At 43.5% G+C, this 18,232-nt stretch overlaps 1 pseudogene; it reads right to left on the bottom strand.

The window, feature by feature from the left end:
- Positions 1 to 1,420: 1,420 nt before the first annotated feature.
- On the bottom strand, positions 1,421 to 13,344 carry LOC123464406 (annotated as a pseudogene).
- Positions 13,345 to 18,232: the final 4,888 nt, after the last annotated feature.

Raw genomic sequence — 18,232 nt, 5'->3', positions numbered from 1 at the left:
ATGATGAAGTGCTGTATCTTGCTACCGTATTTAATGAGATCTGGTGGTATCTACTTATGGTAGGGATGAGGAGCAAGGTAGCCCCATTTGTTGACAGACAGGAGCACAGGCCCCAAATAACAAACAGCAACTTGTCCCGGATGGACCAGGAGACAGCTCCAGGTCCAGCAGCGGAAGTCCAAAAAGTCCTGACTCATCAAGATGCCTGACCATCACCCTTTGTTTTTGAAACTGTTTCTCTTTTTATTTACTTGAGAGAAAAAGAGGCAGATAGAGAAAAAATGGGCACACCAGGGCCTCTGGCCACTGCAAACAACTCCAGATGCATGCACCACCATGGGCATCTGGCTTACATGGGTACTGGGAAATTCAACCTGGGTCCTTAGGCTTGGCAGACAAGCAAGTGCCTTAAGCACGGAGCCATCTCTCCGGCCCCTTCGTTTTACCTCCTGGTTTCTCCTCCTTGGGACCTTTGGTGGGCATCTCCTGGGCATGCTCCATTTTGTTCCAGGTCGCCCACTTGGGAGGGGTGGCTGGTTTCTCTCACACGTTGCTCCTCGTGTTCCAGAACCTCCCTCTCTGCCCTATTCCCCTACTTCATATCCTCACAAGAAGTACTGAAGACACTTGGCTGCTGACTACATTAATAAGGAGATCTTAATGGTAATTAGTGAAAATAACAAGGCAGCATTTTTTTCTCTTCCAAGTGTATGGAACCCCTGACCCCAGGTAAAGACCACTGACTAAAGGAGGCCCAGGGAGAGGAGGGAGCCGGCAAAAGACCCAAGAAAACGGAGACGGGCTACACAGGCGCAGGGAGGGCAAGGTGGCTGGAGGCTGATGCAACTGCAGAGCCGGTCCAGAAACGCAAAACCAGCTGGGGCCACATGACTACCGCGATGACCACCAACTGTCCCTGGCTCCATCACAGTGGCACCTCCATGTCACTAGCCTTGCAAAAGCGCCTGCTCCCATCAAGCATCTGCCTTATGACACATCCAGAAAGCCTTAGGTGAGGACAAAAAATGTTCATCACACCAAATTCCTGAAATTCCCCACCTTACCAACTTACCACAGGAATACTCTCTCCTTCCACGAAAGTTTGCCATCAAACGAGCCATCCAATCTCCCAGAGACGTGAGCCTCTGGCTCCGCGCGCTCTTCCTCTACAGTGGGTACCGCTGGCCTTTTGTGAAACATCTGCCTCAGCATGAGACAAGTGGAGGTCTATCTTTACTCCCTTTTTCTTTTATTTGGCTGCTGCACGTGCACACGGGTGAGTGGGTGCGTGCTCACTGCCACATGTGCCGTGCGAGTCAGAGGACCTCCAGGTGCAGGTCCTCACCTTCCGCCTCAGCCACCCAGCTGAACAACGGTGACATCGCGGCCCGGGCGGCCGCTCCTCGCCCGCCGGCTCCGCTCACAGGCTCCGCCGGCCCGCGGGCGGCCGGGGCCGGGCTCGACGGGCATCCTTCCCGGCGGTGGCGGTGGCCGAGGCTGCCGAGGAGGCGGTGGCGGCGGCCGCTCCTGCCCGCGCGCGGCCGCCCAGAGAGGTGGCGCCCGCGGGCGGCCGGGAGAGGAAGGAAGGGGCGGGGCGGATCTGGGGGCGTGGCCAGCCGTAGCCACGCCCACCGGGCCCTTGGCGGGAAGTTAGGACGCGCTGGGTGTCGCCCCCTACAGGAAGCTCAGGAAAAACCCGGCTGACTTGAGCAGCTCAGGGGCTTTCCAGGCCTCTGGGCCGTTTTTTTCTGGTTGTTATTTTTTTTTCCCTGTACAACAAGGTTTTGCTTGAGTCGCAGTCAAGCTGTTAGCTGGGACTCCATTTATTCCACAACTGAAAGGGACTAGAAGGCAGGCGTGATAGCACATGCCTTTAATCCCAGCACTCTGGAGGCACAGATAGGAGGATTGGTGTGAGTTCAAGGCCAGCCTGAGACTACAGAGGGAGTTACTCCAGGTCAGCCTGGGCTAGAGTGAGAACCCCACCTCAAAATGATTTTGTGTTTAATTAAGCACTTCCAAGCCTTCATGAAGAGTTGTTCCAACAGTCAAGGCCTGTGGGATATGGACCAAGTCTTGCTGGTCGTCACAGAGCTGCTCAGCTGGGAACCCCCAACACCTCCATGTCCAAAAGAGAAGTTAGTCATTTTTTCAGACAACTTTGTGTTGCTGGCAGAAAACAGCTGACTAAGAGCAGCTTGTGGGAGAAAGGTTTATTTTGGCTTACAGACTTCAGGGGAAGCTCAATGATGACAGGGAAAAATGAGACATGAGCAGACAGTGGACATCACCCCATGGCCAACATAAGGTGGACCACAGCATCAGGAGAGTGTGTCAAACACTGGCGAGGGGAAGCTGGCTATGATACCCATAAGCCCGCCCCAAATAATACACTGCCTCCAGGAGGCTTCAATTCCCAACCTGTCACCAGCTGGGGTCCTGGCCTTCAGAACACATAAGTTGGGCTGGAGAAATGGCTTAGTGGTTAATGCACTTGCCTGAAAAGCCAAAGGACCCAGGTTTGATTCTTCAGGACCCACATAAGCCAGATGCACAAGGTGGCGATGTGTCTGGTGTTGGTTTTCAGCAAGTGGAGGCCCTGGCACACCCATATTCTCTCTCTCTGTTTGTCTTTCTCCTAGTCAATTAAATAAAAACTAAAGTATTAATAAATTTTAAAAAACACAATTTAGGCTGTGTGTGGTGGCACATGCTTTAATCCCAGCACTCTTAGGGCAGAGGTAGGAGCATCGCCATGAGTTTGAAGCCACCCTGAAACTACACAGTGAATTCCAGGTCAGCCTGGGCTAGAGGGAGACCCTACCTTGACAAACAAACAAACAAGCCGGGCGTGGTGGCGCACGCCTTTAATCCCAGCACTCGGGAGGCAGAGGTAGGAGGATCACTGAGAGTTCGAGGCCACCCTGAGACTACATAGTGAATTCCAGATCAGCCTGAGCCAGAGTGAGACCCTAACTCGAAAAACCAAAAAAAAAAAAAAAAAACCAAACAAAAGAAGAACACAGAAGTTTTTCTGGTACACATGAATCGAACCACAGACATTTTGTTAAATTAACTTCCCAGCACATTTGCCTTTGATTCCTTAATACAAAGAAATGTCGGAGCTGTATTTAGGGAGAAAACACAAGGGCATGACAAGAAACAGGAAAGGATTGGGGGCAGAGTGGACACCCGCCCCCTTCCTGAGAACACAAACCACAAAGGCACAGGGAAAATCCAGAGTGGTCACTCCAAGGCCCAGGGTACTGCGAGGGGCCTTGGGCACATCTTAGGGAGGCACAGTGCCCTCCTTCTTTAGGTAGTGCTGTTTCCTGAAGGTCACAGAGAAGAAGCCCGGCGTGCCACAGCCACTTTTAGCTGAAGCTATCAGCACACCTCTTCCTCAGCAAACAGAAGCAAGCTGAGCAGCTCGTTAAAGGGAGATCCCTTCTCTTCTAAGCCTGTCCACTCAAGGTGTGTCCGGGGACCAACAGCACAAACATCAACTGTCAATTTCTTACAAACACAGAATCTAAGAATTTTTATTTCTTTATTTGCAAGCAAAGATAGACAGAATGGGTGTGCCAGGGCTGCTAGCCACTGCAAATGAACCACAGGTGCATGTACCACTTTGTTCATCTGGCTTCACATGGGTACTAGGGAATAGAATTCTGGTCATTAGGCTTTGCAGTCAAGTACCTTAACTACCAAGAAATGTCTCCAGCCCCATGGTTTTTGTTTTTTTTTTTTTAATTTGTTGTTTTTCCGGTTAAGGTGACAGAGTTCAGGTCATAATCAAGGTTAGTCATCATTTAACTTGCAACCCTAACTTCTCTCTGGAAGTTGCACACCACAGGTTGAAATGGTTTTAAAAGCTACTAGACCCAGGCCTGGCTCTGGGGTCTGGGTGCTCCACACCATTCTGCCCCAGCTTTCACCGGTCCTGAGGAGGAAGTGGCCGAGAGCTCTGTTAATCAAGTTTAATCTTCAGGAAACTAGCAAAGAGGCAGGAGGGAAAACCTCACCCTCCTCAGGCCTTCTCTCTGCCCTCGAGACCACGATCTGAGCACGCGAGGAAGCCCCTGGAAGCCCTGGCAGTCCTCAGGCTGCTCCTCCACCCTCGAGACCATGGGTGCTGGGTTATATCCTCCAGTCTGTTCTCTGCCAGTTCAGATAAGCAGTCAGTTTGCATTGCTCCCACTGAGAAGCCATAGGTGTGATGATATTTCAAACTTTCTCATTTGCCCCCAAAGTGTAATGTTTTGTGTGTGTGTGTGTGTGTGTGTGTGTGTACGTGCCTGCGTGTGTGCTGTGGGCTGAAACCAGGGCCTTATGCATGTTAGACAAGCACTTGATCATGCAGCTACATTTATTTGAGATAGAGTTAGTGAGAAACAGAGAGAGGAGAGAGAATGAGTGTGTGCGTCAGGATCTCCTACTACTGCAAACAAACTCCAGATGCATGTGTCACTTTGAGCATCTGGCTTTATGTGGGTACTGAGGAACTGAACCAGGGTTGCCAGGCTTTGTAGGCAAGTGCCTTACCTGCTGAGCCATCTCTCCGGCCCCTGATGTAGTCTTCTTCTTGTTTTTTTTTTGTTTTGTTTTTTGGTTTTTCAAGGTAGGGTCTCACTTGAACCCAGGTTGACTTGGAATTCACTATGGAGTCTCAGGGTGGCCTCGAACTCATGGGGATCCTCTTACCTCTGCCTCCTTAGTGCTGGTATTAAAGGTGTGCACCACCACACCTAGCATTTTGAAAATATGTTTATTTATTTATTTATTTGAGAGAGAGAGAGGCAGATAGAAAATGGGCACACCAGGCCTCCAGCCACCTTGTGCATCTGGCTTACATCGGTCCTTGGGAATCAAATCTAGGTCCTTTGGCTTTATCAGCAAATACCTTACCTGCTAAGCCTTTTCTCCTGCAATTTTTTGTTTTTGTTTTGAGGTAGGATTTAGCTATAGCCCAGACTGGCCTGTAATTCACTATGTAGTCTCAGGGTGGCCTTGAACCCATGGCAATCCTCCTACCTCTGCCCCCTGAGTGCTGGGATTAAGGTGTGTGCCACCATGCCCAGGCTCCTGATGTCTTGTTTTTAGTATTTTTTAAAGTATTTTATATATATTTAATTTATTTATTTGAGAGAGAATGAGGGATAGAGAGAAAGAGAAAGAGAATGAGAGAATGGGTGTGCTAGGGCCTCTAACCACTGCAAATGAACTCCAGATGCATGCACCCCCTTGTGCATCTGGCTTTTGTGGGTCCTGGAGAATTGAACCAGGATCCTTTGGCTTTGTAGGCAAATGCCTTAACTGCTAAGCTATCTTTCCAGCCCCTGATGGGTTGTTTTTTTTTAAGATTTTATTATTATTTATTTAGTAGAGACGGGGGGGGGGCAGGGGAGGGGGAGAGAGAGAGAGAGAAAGAATGGGCACTCCAGGGCCTTCAGCACTGCAAACAAACTCCAGATGTGTGCACCCCCTTGTGCATCTGGCTTACGTGGAGAATCGAACCTGGGTCCTTGGGTTTCTCAGGCATGTGCCTTAACCCCTAAGCCATCTCTCTAGCCTCCTGATGGCGTGTTTTTAATGACTGAGTTACTACTCTGCATTGATAAGAGTGGGACAAAGGAATCATGCAGGAAAAGACATGAAAATAGTCTTCTAGAATCATTTTGTTTTCATCACAAATGCTAGAACTTGAACATGACAATTTTGAAAGAGATAAGGTCAGAAGAGGAGCTTAGAAAACTGTATGCTCCACAGTTCAAACACGTCTACATTGAAGGTGGGTAGAGTATGTGCATATGAGTGTGTAACTGTGCCTTTCTCTTTAGCTGTGAGGTCAGCGTTGTATGTTTCTATCAATTTGCAGACAGATGCCTGGTCCCTGGCAGGATGCAAATGTGACTCAGGCAGAAAACTATGAATGGACCAACGAGTCGCTCTGAGGATGCCTAACTTTAAGGCATGGAAATTAACATTGAGCTGCTGTCCACTCAAAAGCTCTTCAAAGTGGGACACACATATTTGACATGTCACTTAACTTCTTTGTTTTTAAAACCACCTGGGCTTCCATTGTCAGTGAAATAATATTTTCTTTTAAGAGCATTGTGACTGGGAAAATCAATGAGATAAATAAGAAGCCTTCCCAGTGGTTCTTTCTTGCTTGCTTTCATTCCTTCCTTCTTTTTGGTTTTTCCAAATAGTGTCTCACTATAGCTCAGCGCCATCTTAGGGTGGCTACAAACTCAAAGGGAAAGAGCTGTTATTTATTTCAGAGACCACAAAGAAGACAATAAAGTCAGTTGGCCTGCATTTCTTCCCTAAGAGATAGCAACTCGGTCTCTTCTCCTTCCCAATCCTCACTGGTGACTTTAAAAACTTTTTTCTTTTTTCAAGATAGGGTCTCCCTCTTAGCACAGGCTGACCTGGAATACTCTATGTAGTATCAGGTTGGCCTTGAACTCATGGTGATCTTCCTGCCTCTGCCTCACATGTGCTGAGACTAAAGGCATGTGCCACCATGCCCAGCTTAAGCCTTTTTATTTAGGAACATTATTATAAATTAGTGATAGTCCCACTGGGTTACACTCTTATGTCCCTGGTCCCCCAACCCTATTCCACTAAGGGCCTCCTCAGCGGGTGTATAGGTGTTCACTATGGTGTCATGAACTTACCAGGCAGTCTCTCAAAAACCAAACCAAAAATTAAAAAAAAAAGGCCAAGATCCTGACTATAGAGCAACCCTCAGGACACAGCCAGCTTAGATAGCGTCAGTATCTTTGGCATCCACTGGATGTCACTAGTATGTCTAGAACCTGAGATGCCTGTTTCATTAATTTTAGCCTATTCCAGAAGTTCTCCGTGTGACTCGAGACTTCTATCTTTACCTGAATTATACATCAAAGTGACTCCAACGTTGCTGTGCAGACAGTCTTGGCGCTCGGAGACCCTCCAATGTAATGCTGAGCATTTACAAAATCCTTTTTTATTGTTTTGTTTTGCTTTGCTTTTGTCTTTCAAGGTAGGCTTTCACTCTAGCTCAAAAACTTTTCTATTGACAACTTCCATATTCTAAATATACCACGATCATCATCCCCTCCCACCACGTTCCTTTCTTCCCCCAAATCTCCCCTTCATGGAATCCCTTCTTCATTCCAACTAGTCTCTTCTGTTTTAATGTTAACATTTTTAAAAGTTGCTTTTTTTACTAAATTAGTAAGCATTTATCTATTATTATTGTAGCTTTAAATGGAACATAATATTTATTCCCCATATCATCTTAGACACCATTGTATTGAAAGTAATCTTTTATGCCCCTGCGCAAGGATGACACAAATTCGTGAAGCATTCCATAGTTTTTCGATTTCTCCTACAGTAGTTCATGTACTGGATTTAAACTATTATTTGAATGTTCAAAATTCAATTTATGTAATATTCTTTGTAAATAAAAAATTGCATATTTGATATACACACACAAAAATAATCTAGTATGTGCTGTTTCCAGACCTTACACACTTGAAGTTTACCAGAAAGCTCCAGCAGTAGACCAGGCGTCGTGCTCTGCACGGACCACTGGCAGAGCCTTCCCAAGCAGCAGCTCTGGAAGGAGTCCCAGCTCCTGTGACTGGGAGAGGAGAAGGAGTCACCCTAACACTCCCCTCTGGTTGTCGTTCCAGCCAAGCAGAAAAATGAAGGTGGAGGAAGGAAACACAGGCACAGAGGTAAGAATAAAGGAATCTGGAGGATCACTGTGAGTTCGAGGCTAGCCTAGGACTACAGAGTGACTTCCAGATCAGCCTGGGGGAGAGTGAAAGCCTACCTCAAAAAAAAAAAAAAAAGTGTAACTTTGGCTGGAGAGATGGCTCAGCAATTAAAGTGCTTGCCTGCAAAGCCTAAAGGACCTGAATTCGATTCCTCAGTACCCACATAAAGCCAGATGCACAAGGTGGTGCATGTGTCTGGAGTTTGTTTGCAGTGGCTGGGGGCCCTGGTGGGTCCATTCTCTCTCTCTCTTTCTTAAATCAATCAATAAATATTATGCCGTGCATGGTGGTGCACGCCTTTAATGCCAGCACTCAGGAGGCCCGGGTAGGAGGGTAGCTGTGAGTTGGAGGCCAGCCTGAGAATGTGAAAAAGCAGAGTTGGCATTGGAAGAGGATGGTGGGAAGAGCATGTGCAGAAAACCCACGTGAGGAGAAATGGATGGTGAGAGTTGTATGCTGCAATGGGTGAGGCATTTCTTATCCTGGGAAGAGTGTTTCTACTCACTCAGATAGACAGATTAAAGGGAAACTTCATCCAAGTCCAATAAACTTGTTGGAGATACTCATAGAGGAGGATCTGGGGTGATCCACGGGAGCAGGGATCACTCAGGCAGGGGAACCCCTGGAGAGCTCGCCCTGGCTGGGTGAATGTTCACCACAGTTGGCTCCGCAGAACCAGACAACCGCCCTGCAGAGCCTCCTCTCCAGCAGTGTTACAGCTTGCGCCTCCTCAGGAAGGGGAGATTGGGTCTTGTCATTGATTGTGACTTCCTGGGCCTTGGGAGCTGCCCCTCCCTCCACAGGGAAAGGACTCAAGAGCTGGAAGACTTACACCATCCTTAGAGAAGCCAGTGGCATCAGGAAAAGTTTCCACTCTGGAAGGAATAACTTCATGCATGTGCTCTAAGGATGTTGCCATGTCAGAGGTGAAAACAGAAAAAAGGATTGTATAGCCAGGTGTGTTGGCGCACGCCTTTAATCCCAGCACTTGGGAGGCAGAGGTATGAGGATTGCTGCGAGTTTGAGGCCACCCTGAGAATGCACAGTGAATTCCAGGTCAGTTGGGCTAGAGTGAAAGCCTACCTTGAAAGACAAAAGCAAAGCCACATGCCTGCCAAGCCTAGGGACCCAGGTTCAATTCTCCAGGTACCACATAAGCCAGATGCAAATGGTGGCGCATGCAGCTGGAGTTCATTTGCAGTGGCTGGAGGCCCTGGTGCACCCATTCTCATACACTCTCTCTCACCCCTGTCTCTCTGTCTCATATAAATAAATAAGTAAGAGTCTTCCTAAAATGGGTAGACAACAATGCCGAAAATCCAATGAAAGTCAGAAAACTGAGAAATATCCACCAAAGATGCCTAGTCCTACAAAGAAGCCTCCAATAAAAATCTAGAGCTATCAAAAGAAATTCATTCCCAAAATGAAAACACAACAATCACTGAGATCATGATCAAAAAAAAAAAAAAATAGCTGAACTGCTGGGTATAGTGGCACACACCTTTAATCCTAGCACTTGGGAAGCCGAAGAAGGAAGATCACTGTGAGTTCAAGGCCACCCTGAGACTATAGAGTGAATTCCAGGTCAGCCTGAACTAGAGTGAAACCCTACCTTGAAAAACTAAAAAATAAATTGCTAAATTGGAAACCATCAAAGAATCAACAATTTTATCAATGAAATTGAATAGAATAGTCTCCTAGACCATTCAGCTTTTGACAATAGGCTTACCTTGTTTGAAGAAAATGTTAGAACCATCCAAAGCGATATGAATAAATGGAAGGTACGTCAAGAAATGTGAGATCTCGACAACCAGTTGTAAGCTGAATGAAGACTTGATCAAATGCAAGTATGAATTCCAGGAAGCACCAAGAAAATCAGAATTCGAATTGAAATCATACCTCAAAAAAAGAGATGGACATGATGGAAAATAACACAACAGTAAACAAAAATCAAATAGAAATTATAAAAACCTCTCACCAACAGAGTTACTCAGTGGAAGACAGAACCTCGGACCTGGAAGACATGGCACAAGAAATTGATTGGGAGGCCACAAACTTTGCTAAGTTCAAAAAACAAAAAAAAAAAAATCAAGTGAACAGAATATGAGGGAACTGCATGACACCTAAAATGACAAAACATCTGGATCATGGGTATACCAGAAGGAGAGGAAATCCAGGCCAGAGGCATAGACACCATCTTCAACAAAATTATTGAAGAACGTTTTCCAAATCTTTCAAATGAGAGGACCATCCAGATACAAGAAGCCCACAGAACACCAAATAGGCAGGACCAAAGAAAAACTCTCCAAGACACATCACACTTAAAATTCTTTTTTTTTTTTTTTTTTGAGAGAGAGAGTGTTTAGCTGTTTATTTAGAAAGCACAGAGTCTTAAGCGACTGGTGATCTAGAACGTTTCTTTTTTTCTCTTTCCAGTTTGAAGAGTCTCTTGGAGACCCGCATTGGGAAGCTTCCTCTTGGCAGCTGCCTGCAAAGCCACCCAAAGCTCATCTGTCTCTGTGTCTTTTTCATTGTTGGGCTTCTGTGGTTCTTCAGGCTCATCCTCCCAGTTATCCCTGCCTGACAGGAGGAGGCAGTTCAGACCAGACTTGAGAAGAACTTTTGCTCCAGGTCACGTGGATTCCAGATCCTGTGTATCCTCAAGACTCTAGGTGTTTTGAAGGGTGACACCACCTGCCAGTCCCTTCAGACATCCCAGTAGGTGCCCTTGCCAAAATCAATTCCTGCCAGCTGCCTATGATGATAGAATTGCCCTCAGGAGTAAGAGCCATGGCTGTCAGTGGCTACTCTCCATAGGTGGTCTCTAGAACTGGCCAGCGCTGAGGAGACACTGGATCATAGACACGGACCTGATGGTACCCTGAGCATGTGACAAGCTTCTGTGACCCAGGGAGGCAGTGTACATCCTGGTCCCAGATGCGAACTCGAAGATCAAACCAATCATTCGGCACATTCTTGGCCCTGAACACAGGTTGTTCAGATTGCTGAAGGTCCCACACTTTCAAAGCATTTTTCTTTCCACCTGTGGCAACCACATGGGGGTGTGCTGGATCTTGACACATCTTACATACCCCTGGACCCACCTTCAGTTGCACGAGGGGGTCAGAGGATGCCTCCTTCTCATTGTCACTCCATTATTGTCAGAGACTTCAATACTTCACTATTATCAACAGACAGATTATCCAAGCAGAAAATCAACAGGGAAATAATAGGGCTCAACAGCATCATAGATCAACTAGACCTAATGGGTATCTATGGAACTTTCCACACCAACTCTACAGACTACATATTCTTCTCAGCAGCCTTACTGTTCTCCTAAAGGTGCTGGGAAAACAAGAAGAATCTAGCCTAAAGAGCTCCAGATGGGAAGAAATAATCAAGATTAGAGCAGAAACTAATGAATTGAAACTAAGAAAACAAATTTTAAAATGAAAGGGGGCTGCAGAGATGGCTTAGCAGTTAAGCACTTGCCCGTGAAGCCTGAGGACCTAGGTTTGAGGCTCAATTCACCAGGACCCACATTAGCCAGATGCACAAGGGGACGCATGTGTCTGGAGTTCGTTTGCAGTGGCTGGAGGCTCTGGCATGCCCATTCTCTCTCTCTATCTGCCTCTTTCTCTGTCTGTCTGTAGCTCTCAAATAAATCAATAAAAATGAAAGAAGAGCTGGCTCTTTGGAAAAATAAATAAGATTGACAAACCTGTGGCCAAATTTATCAAGCAAAAATCTCAAATTAACAACATCAGAAATGAAAAAGGAGATATCTCAACAGCCATTGATGAAATTGGAAGAATCATCAGTGCATACTTCCAAAACCTCCACTCCAAGATGGCTTAGCAGTTAAAGCATTTTCCTGCAAACCCAAAGGACCCAGGTTCAATTCCCCAGGACCCATGTAAGCCAAATGCACAAGGGGCACATGTGTCTGGGGTTCATTTGCAGTGGCTGGAGGCCCTGGCATGCCCATTCTCTCTATCTGTCTCCTCTCTATCTCTCTCTGCTTGCAAATAAATAAATAAAAATTAAAATAAAATTAAACCCTCTATTCCACAAAATTAAATAATCTGGAAGAAATGGATGAATTCCTAGATGCATACAACCTACCAAAACTAAATTTAGAGCAGATTAATCTCCTAAACAAACCTATTACATCCATGGAGGTTGAAAAGGTAACCAAAAACCTCTCCCAAAAGTAAAGTCTGAAACCAGATGGTTTCTCAGGTGAATTCTATCAAATCTTCATTGAAGACCTGAAACCATTTTTTCTCAAACTGTTCTGCATAATTAGACCAGAGAATCCTCCCCAATTCCTTTTATGAAGCTAGCATCACCCTAATACCAAAACCAGACAGAGATGCAACAAGGAAAGAAAATTATATGCCTACGTCCCTAATTAGCTTAGATGCAAAGATCCTAAACGAAATCTTTGCAAACCAAATTCAACAGCACATCAAAAGCATTATGCACCTTGTTCAAGTAGGCTTCATCCCAGGGATGCAAGGATGGTTTAACATACAGAAATTGGTCAACATTACACACGACATGAATAAACTGAACCATAATAACCACATGATCATCTCAATTGATACAGAGAAGGACTTTGACAAAATATAACACCATTTCATGATCAAACCACTGGAATGAATAGTCACTGAGGGTTTATAACTCAACACAATAAAGGCTATATAGAAAGCATCTGATGTCCAAATAATACTTAATGGGGAAAGACTTAAGGAGTTCCCACTGAGATTGGGACCAAGACAGGGGTGCCCACTCTCATCACTGATCTTCAACACAGTACTGGAAGTCCAAGCCCAAGCAATAAGATAGTAGAAAGAAATAAAAGGGATTCAAATTGGAAAGGAAGAAGTCAAGTTAGTCCTATTTGCAGATGACATGATCCTATATATAAGTGACCCAAAAGTCTCCATCTCAAAACTTCTAAAGGCCATAAATTCCTTCAGCAAAGTGGGAGGATACAAAATTAATGTACAAAAATCAATTTCTTTATGCAAAGGGCAAATATACAGAGAAAGAAATCAGTGAGGCTGTCCCATTTTCAATAGCAACAAAAAAAAAAAAATTAAATACCTTGGAACAACACTAACCAAGGATGTGAAAGACCTATGTAATGAAGACATTAAAACACTCAAGAAAGAAATAGAGAAGGACTTGAGAAGATGGAAAGACCTCCCATACTCCTGGATAGGTGAATTAATATTGTGAAAATGGCAGTTCTACCAAAAGCAATATGTAGATTTAGTGCAATACCAATAAAAATACCAGCATCATTCTCCACAGAGATTGAAAAAAACAATCTCAAAATTCATATGGGGACTTCTGGTTAATATGGCAGTGTAGGAACCATGCCAAAGCAGCATAGGGGGAAAAAAGTCAAAACATTTTTAAAAAATGAGCAAAATACACTCATACTGTACAGTGAAGTGTATAAGAAATTATCAACTGCAGCAGAGTAGGAGAGATTCAGAGCATCTAGAGAGCACAGAAGCAGGCAAAAGCAGCTCCAACAGTGGCGGCACCAGGTCTGCATGGCCACAGCCACAAGGCTTGGCCTGAGCCATAGGGAAAGCCAGGTGAGGGGATTCTCACTCACACCGGCCTCCTCACAAACTCAAGAAATGTGAGGGGAGGATGGCAGGGGCTCCTGAGGAAGAGGGTCGTGAGGACCAGCAGGAGAACTTCAGCCACCATTCATAGCCACCACCCCCCCCCCCCCGCCAACTGCCAGTGCAAGGGCCAGCAAGCCCCAGAGACCTTGGGAAGGGCGTTCATCTAAACAGCATCTGGCACAGGCGATCAGAGTAACAACCCACTGACCCAGCCAGCCTACCTGAGCCCACAGCACAGCAAAGAGAGACCCAAGCAGGCACGCAACCTAATTGAGACCAAAACCATCCCAAAAGATAACTGGGATTACACCAGGTCAGTACATGCCAAAAAATCCTGATATGCACGCTTGAATTGGAAATGCTAATTGCACTTTCCATGTCCAGTAAATTATATGTTAAACCTAATGGGTGGTTGGATTTGCCACTCTTTTTTTTTCTATATTTTATTTATTTATTTGAGAGAGAAAGAGGTAGAGAGTGAGAGAGAGAATGGGCATGTCAGGGCCTCCCGCCACTGCAAATATACTCCAGATGCATGTGCCTCCTTGTGCATTTGGCTTACGTGGGACCTGGAGAATTGAACCAGGATCCTTAGGCTTCACAGGCATATGCCTTAACCACAAAGCCATCTCTCCAGCCCAGATTTGTCATTCATAAATAAGCTATATTTTGAACTTGTCATTTGTTGCTTCCTGACTTATAGTGCCTTTGTTTCCTCTTCTTTCCTTCATTGGGGAAGGGTTTCTCACTTGGTCACAAGCTGACTTGGAACCCTCTACAGACCAGAAATCATAGCCTCCCAGTTGACAGGATTAAGGGTGTGGGGCAACACACATCCTTAGGGACTGTGACTGTGCTAGGGGATCTGGTTGTCATAATACCTACTCTTGCATACTCTGGGCTGTTTTTCATTGACTATGTACATTGTTTAGTTAACTTTTAGAATCTGCCTATTTGTTCCACTCAGCCTACTTGAATAATCTTATAGCAGGCATATCCAACACCGAGGGTCACTTTTCTGGTTACTTTAAGAGTTTTAAGACCCACACCTAGCACCTTAAGCTCCTACCCTGAAGATATATAACATCAGATTGATTACTACATCTAATCATACTGCAGATAATTAGAAAATCCAAGCATTAAAATAGTCCAAGATGCAAAAATTTCTGCATTATAAGAAACACAAAAAAATCAAGACAATATAAATCCACCAAAAAGTATTAATTCATCAGAAATGACCTCCAGTGAGATTGATTTAGAGGAAATGCCTGAGAAAGATTTCAGAAGAATGATTATAAATAGGTTCAAAGAAATCAAAGAGGCAATCAAAGGAATGAAAGAGGAAATCAAAGGAATCAAAGAAGACACAGGAAACCAATTTAATAAAATAAGCATGTCAATACAAGACATAAGTGAGGAAATACAAATAATAAAGAAAAAAACAGTTAGAAATACTAGCAATGAAGAACACAGTCAGTGAAATAAAAAACTCTGTAGGAAATCTCACCAGTAGAATGGATGAAGGAGAGGACAGAATATCTAAGCTAGAAGACCAGATGGCAGACCTAATGCAGTCCAACAAAGAGAAAGACAAACTTATAGAAAAGTATGAGTGGGAATTTCAAGATATTCAGGACTCTATAAAAAGATCAAACATAAGAATTCAGGGTATAGTAGAAGGAGAAGAATTTCATTTCAAAGGCATAGTAGGCGTTTTCAGCAAAAATCATAGAACAAAACTTCCCCCAAATTGGGAAAGAAATGACAATACAGATACAGAAAGCCTTTAGAACACCAAACACACAAAACCTGAAAAGAACCTCTCCTTGCCATATTATAGTTAAACTTCCAAACGTATAAATCAAAGAAAATATATTGAAAGCAGTTAGAGACAAAAATCAAGTCACATATCAAGCCCATCAGGATCACAGCAGATTACTCAACACAAACTTTAAAAGCCAGAAGGGCTTAGATGATGTATTCTATGTTCTGAAAGATAACAACTGTCAATCAAGGTTACTTTATCCTGTAAATCTATCCATTCAAATAGATGAAGAAATAAGGACATTTCACAACAAAAGCAGGCTAAAGGAATATTTGAAGACAAAACCTGCTCTACAAAAATACTCGACAGGATCCTCCATGCTGAAGAGAAAGAAAAGCACATATATAAGGAACCTGGAAAAAACAAACCATACTCAAATACTAGTTAATATAAGAGAGCAAAGGTAAAACCGGAGGAACTACAAAACAAGAGAAATGGTAAAAATAAATGTACACCTTGCAATAATATCTCTTAATATCAATGGCCTCAATGCCCCAACAAAAAGACATAGGTTTGCAGACTGGGTTAAAAAGCAGGATCCTGGGCTGGAGAGATGGCTTAGTGGTTAAGCGCTTGCCTGTGAAGCCTAAGGACCCCAGTTCGAGGCTCAATTCCCCAGGTCCCACGTTAGCCAGATGCACAAGGGGGCGCATGCGTCTGGAGTTCGTTTGCAGTGGCTAGAAGCCCTGGTGCGTCTGTTCTCTCCCTCTCTCTCTCTCTCTCTCTCTCTCTCTCTCTATCTATCTATCTGCTTCTTTCTCTGTCTGTCGCTCTCAAATAAATAAATAAAAATAAACAAAAAAATTAAAAAAAAAAAAACAGGATCCTTCAGTTTGTTGCCTCCAAGAAACCCACCTTTCTACAAATGATGCACACCACCTTAGGGTAAAAGGTTGGAAAATGGTGTTTCAAGCAAATGGACCTAGAAAACAAGCAAGGATTGCTATCTTAGTATCTGACAAGGTAGAATTCAGACCAACATTAGTAAGCAAAGATAAGGAAGGTCACTTTATATTGATTAAAGGCACACTCCAACAGGAGGACATTACAATCCTAAACATATATGCACATAACATGGGGGCTCCCAACTTTATCAACCAACACTATTACAACTAACATCACAGAAAACACCAAACACAGTTATAGTGGGTGATTTCAACACCACACTTTCATCAATTGACAGGTCATCCCAGCAAAAAATAAACAGAGATGAAATTGGATTAAAAGAGGTCATAGAAAAAATGGACCTAACAGATATATCATCCAAATGATGCAGAAAACACAATCTTTTCAGCCACACCTGGAAAATTCCCTAAAGTAGAGCATATATAAGGACACACAGCAAATCTTAAGAAATGCAGGAAAACTGAAATAATTCCTTTCATTCCATTGATCACAATGGAATTAAACTATAGATCAGTAGCAGGAAAAGCTATAGAGCATACACAAACTCATGGAAACTAAGCAATACACTATGAACAAATGAAGAAGGAAATCAAAATTTCATAGATTCAAATGATAATGAGAACACAACATACCAAAACCTTTGGGACACAATGAAGGCAGACCTAGGAGGGAAATTTATAGCTTTAATTGCCTACATTAAGAAATTATTAAACTGGGCAGATTGATGCATGCCTTTAATTCCAGCCCACTGGAGGTAGAGGTAGGAGGATCGCTGTGAGTTCGAGGCCACGCTGAGACTACAGTGAATTCCAGGTCAACCTGGGCTAAAGTGAGACCCTACCTTGCAAAACAAAAAGCAAAACAAAAAAAGAATTTAAAAAAGAAATGAGAAAGGTCACAAGTAAACAACTTAATGCTTCACCCTAAAGCCTTGGAAAAAGAACAAGGCAAACCAAAAATCAGTAAATGGGAAGAAATAATAAATGTTAGGGTATATATTAATAAAATAGAAACCAAAAAAAAGAAAATTCCAAAGAATCAATGAAACACAGTTGGTTCTTTGAAAGGATAAACAAGATTGCTAAACCCTTAGCAAATTTGACTAAAAGAAAGAGAGAAGAGACACAAATGAATAAAATTAGAGAAGAAAAATACACCATCAAAATAGATACCAGAGAAATTAGCAAAATCATAGGGACATACTATAACAACATATACTCCACCAAATTTGAAAATCTGAAAGAAATGGTTGATTTCCTTGATATAGATGACCTACCTAAACTAAATCAAGATAAGAGTAACCATTATAACAAGTATGGAGCTCCAAGCAGTTATCAAAAATCTTCCAACTAAAAAAAAAGTCCAGGCCCAGATGGATTCACTGGTGAATTTTACCAGAGTTTCATGGAAGAAGTAACACTATTGCTTCTAAAGCTTTTCCATAAATAGAAAAAAAAGGAATTCTACCAAACTCTTTCCATGAAGCCAGCATCACCCTGATACCAAAACCAGGCAAAGATAGAACAAAAAAAGAAAATTACAGACCAATCTCCCTCATGAGTATCTGTGCTATTTTTTATTACAGAAAGGCAGGAGATTACTTACACTCATAGCTAAGCATTGCCTAGGACCTTTTCTGTAATATTAATTGCTTCCAATATACACTAACATGCATCATTTAAGTTCATTGCATGTTAGTCTATATTCTTTCTTTTTTTTGTTTTTTTTTTCTATTTTCTTTGCATAACAATTGTGGGAAATGTTAAGGTTGACAAAACAGTAACTATCACATTAACTCCATATCAGATTTTAAGTGAAGTGTTCAGGGGACTAATGGAGTGCTTGACTTCGATCTTCCAGTCATCACTCCACCTAGATGAAGTCTCAGGCAGGACGTGGCAAGCAATTAAGCTTTGAAATGCTATCGCAATAAACCTTGGCAGTCTGGAATTAAACTTGCATTTCTAGATTGTGGAATCTTTTGATTAACAGATTCTAATCACAGAACATAGCTTTACTCATGAGATCATCAGGTGCCCTCAAGCAAGGGTTCAGGGGCTGTAGAGATGGCTCAGCAG

This window comes from Jaculus jaculus, chromosome 11 (genome assembly GCF_020740685.1).
Source record: "Jaculus jaculus isolate mJacJac1 chromosome 11, mJacJac1.mat.Y.cur, whole genome shotgun sequence".
Lineage (NCBI taxonomy): Eukaryota > Metazoa > Chordata > Mammalia > Rodentia > Dipodidae > Jaculus > Jaculus jaculus.
The sequence above is the reverse complement of the archived record's forward strand: the minus strand, read 5'-3'. Positions and strand labels throughout refer to the sequence as shown.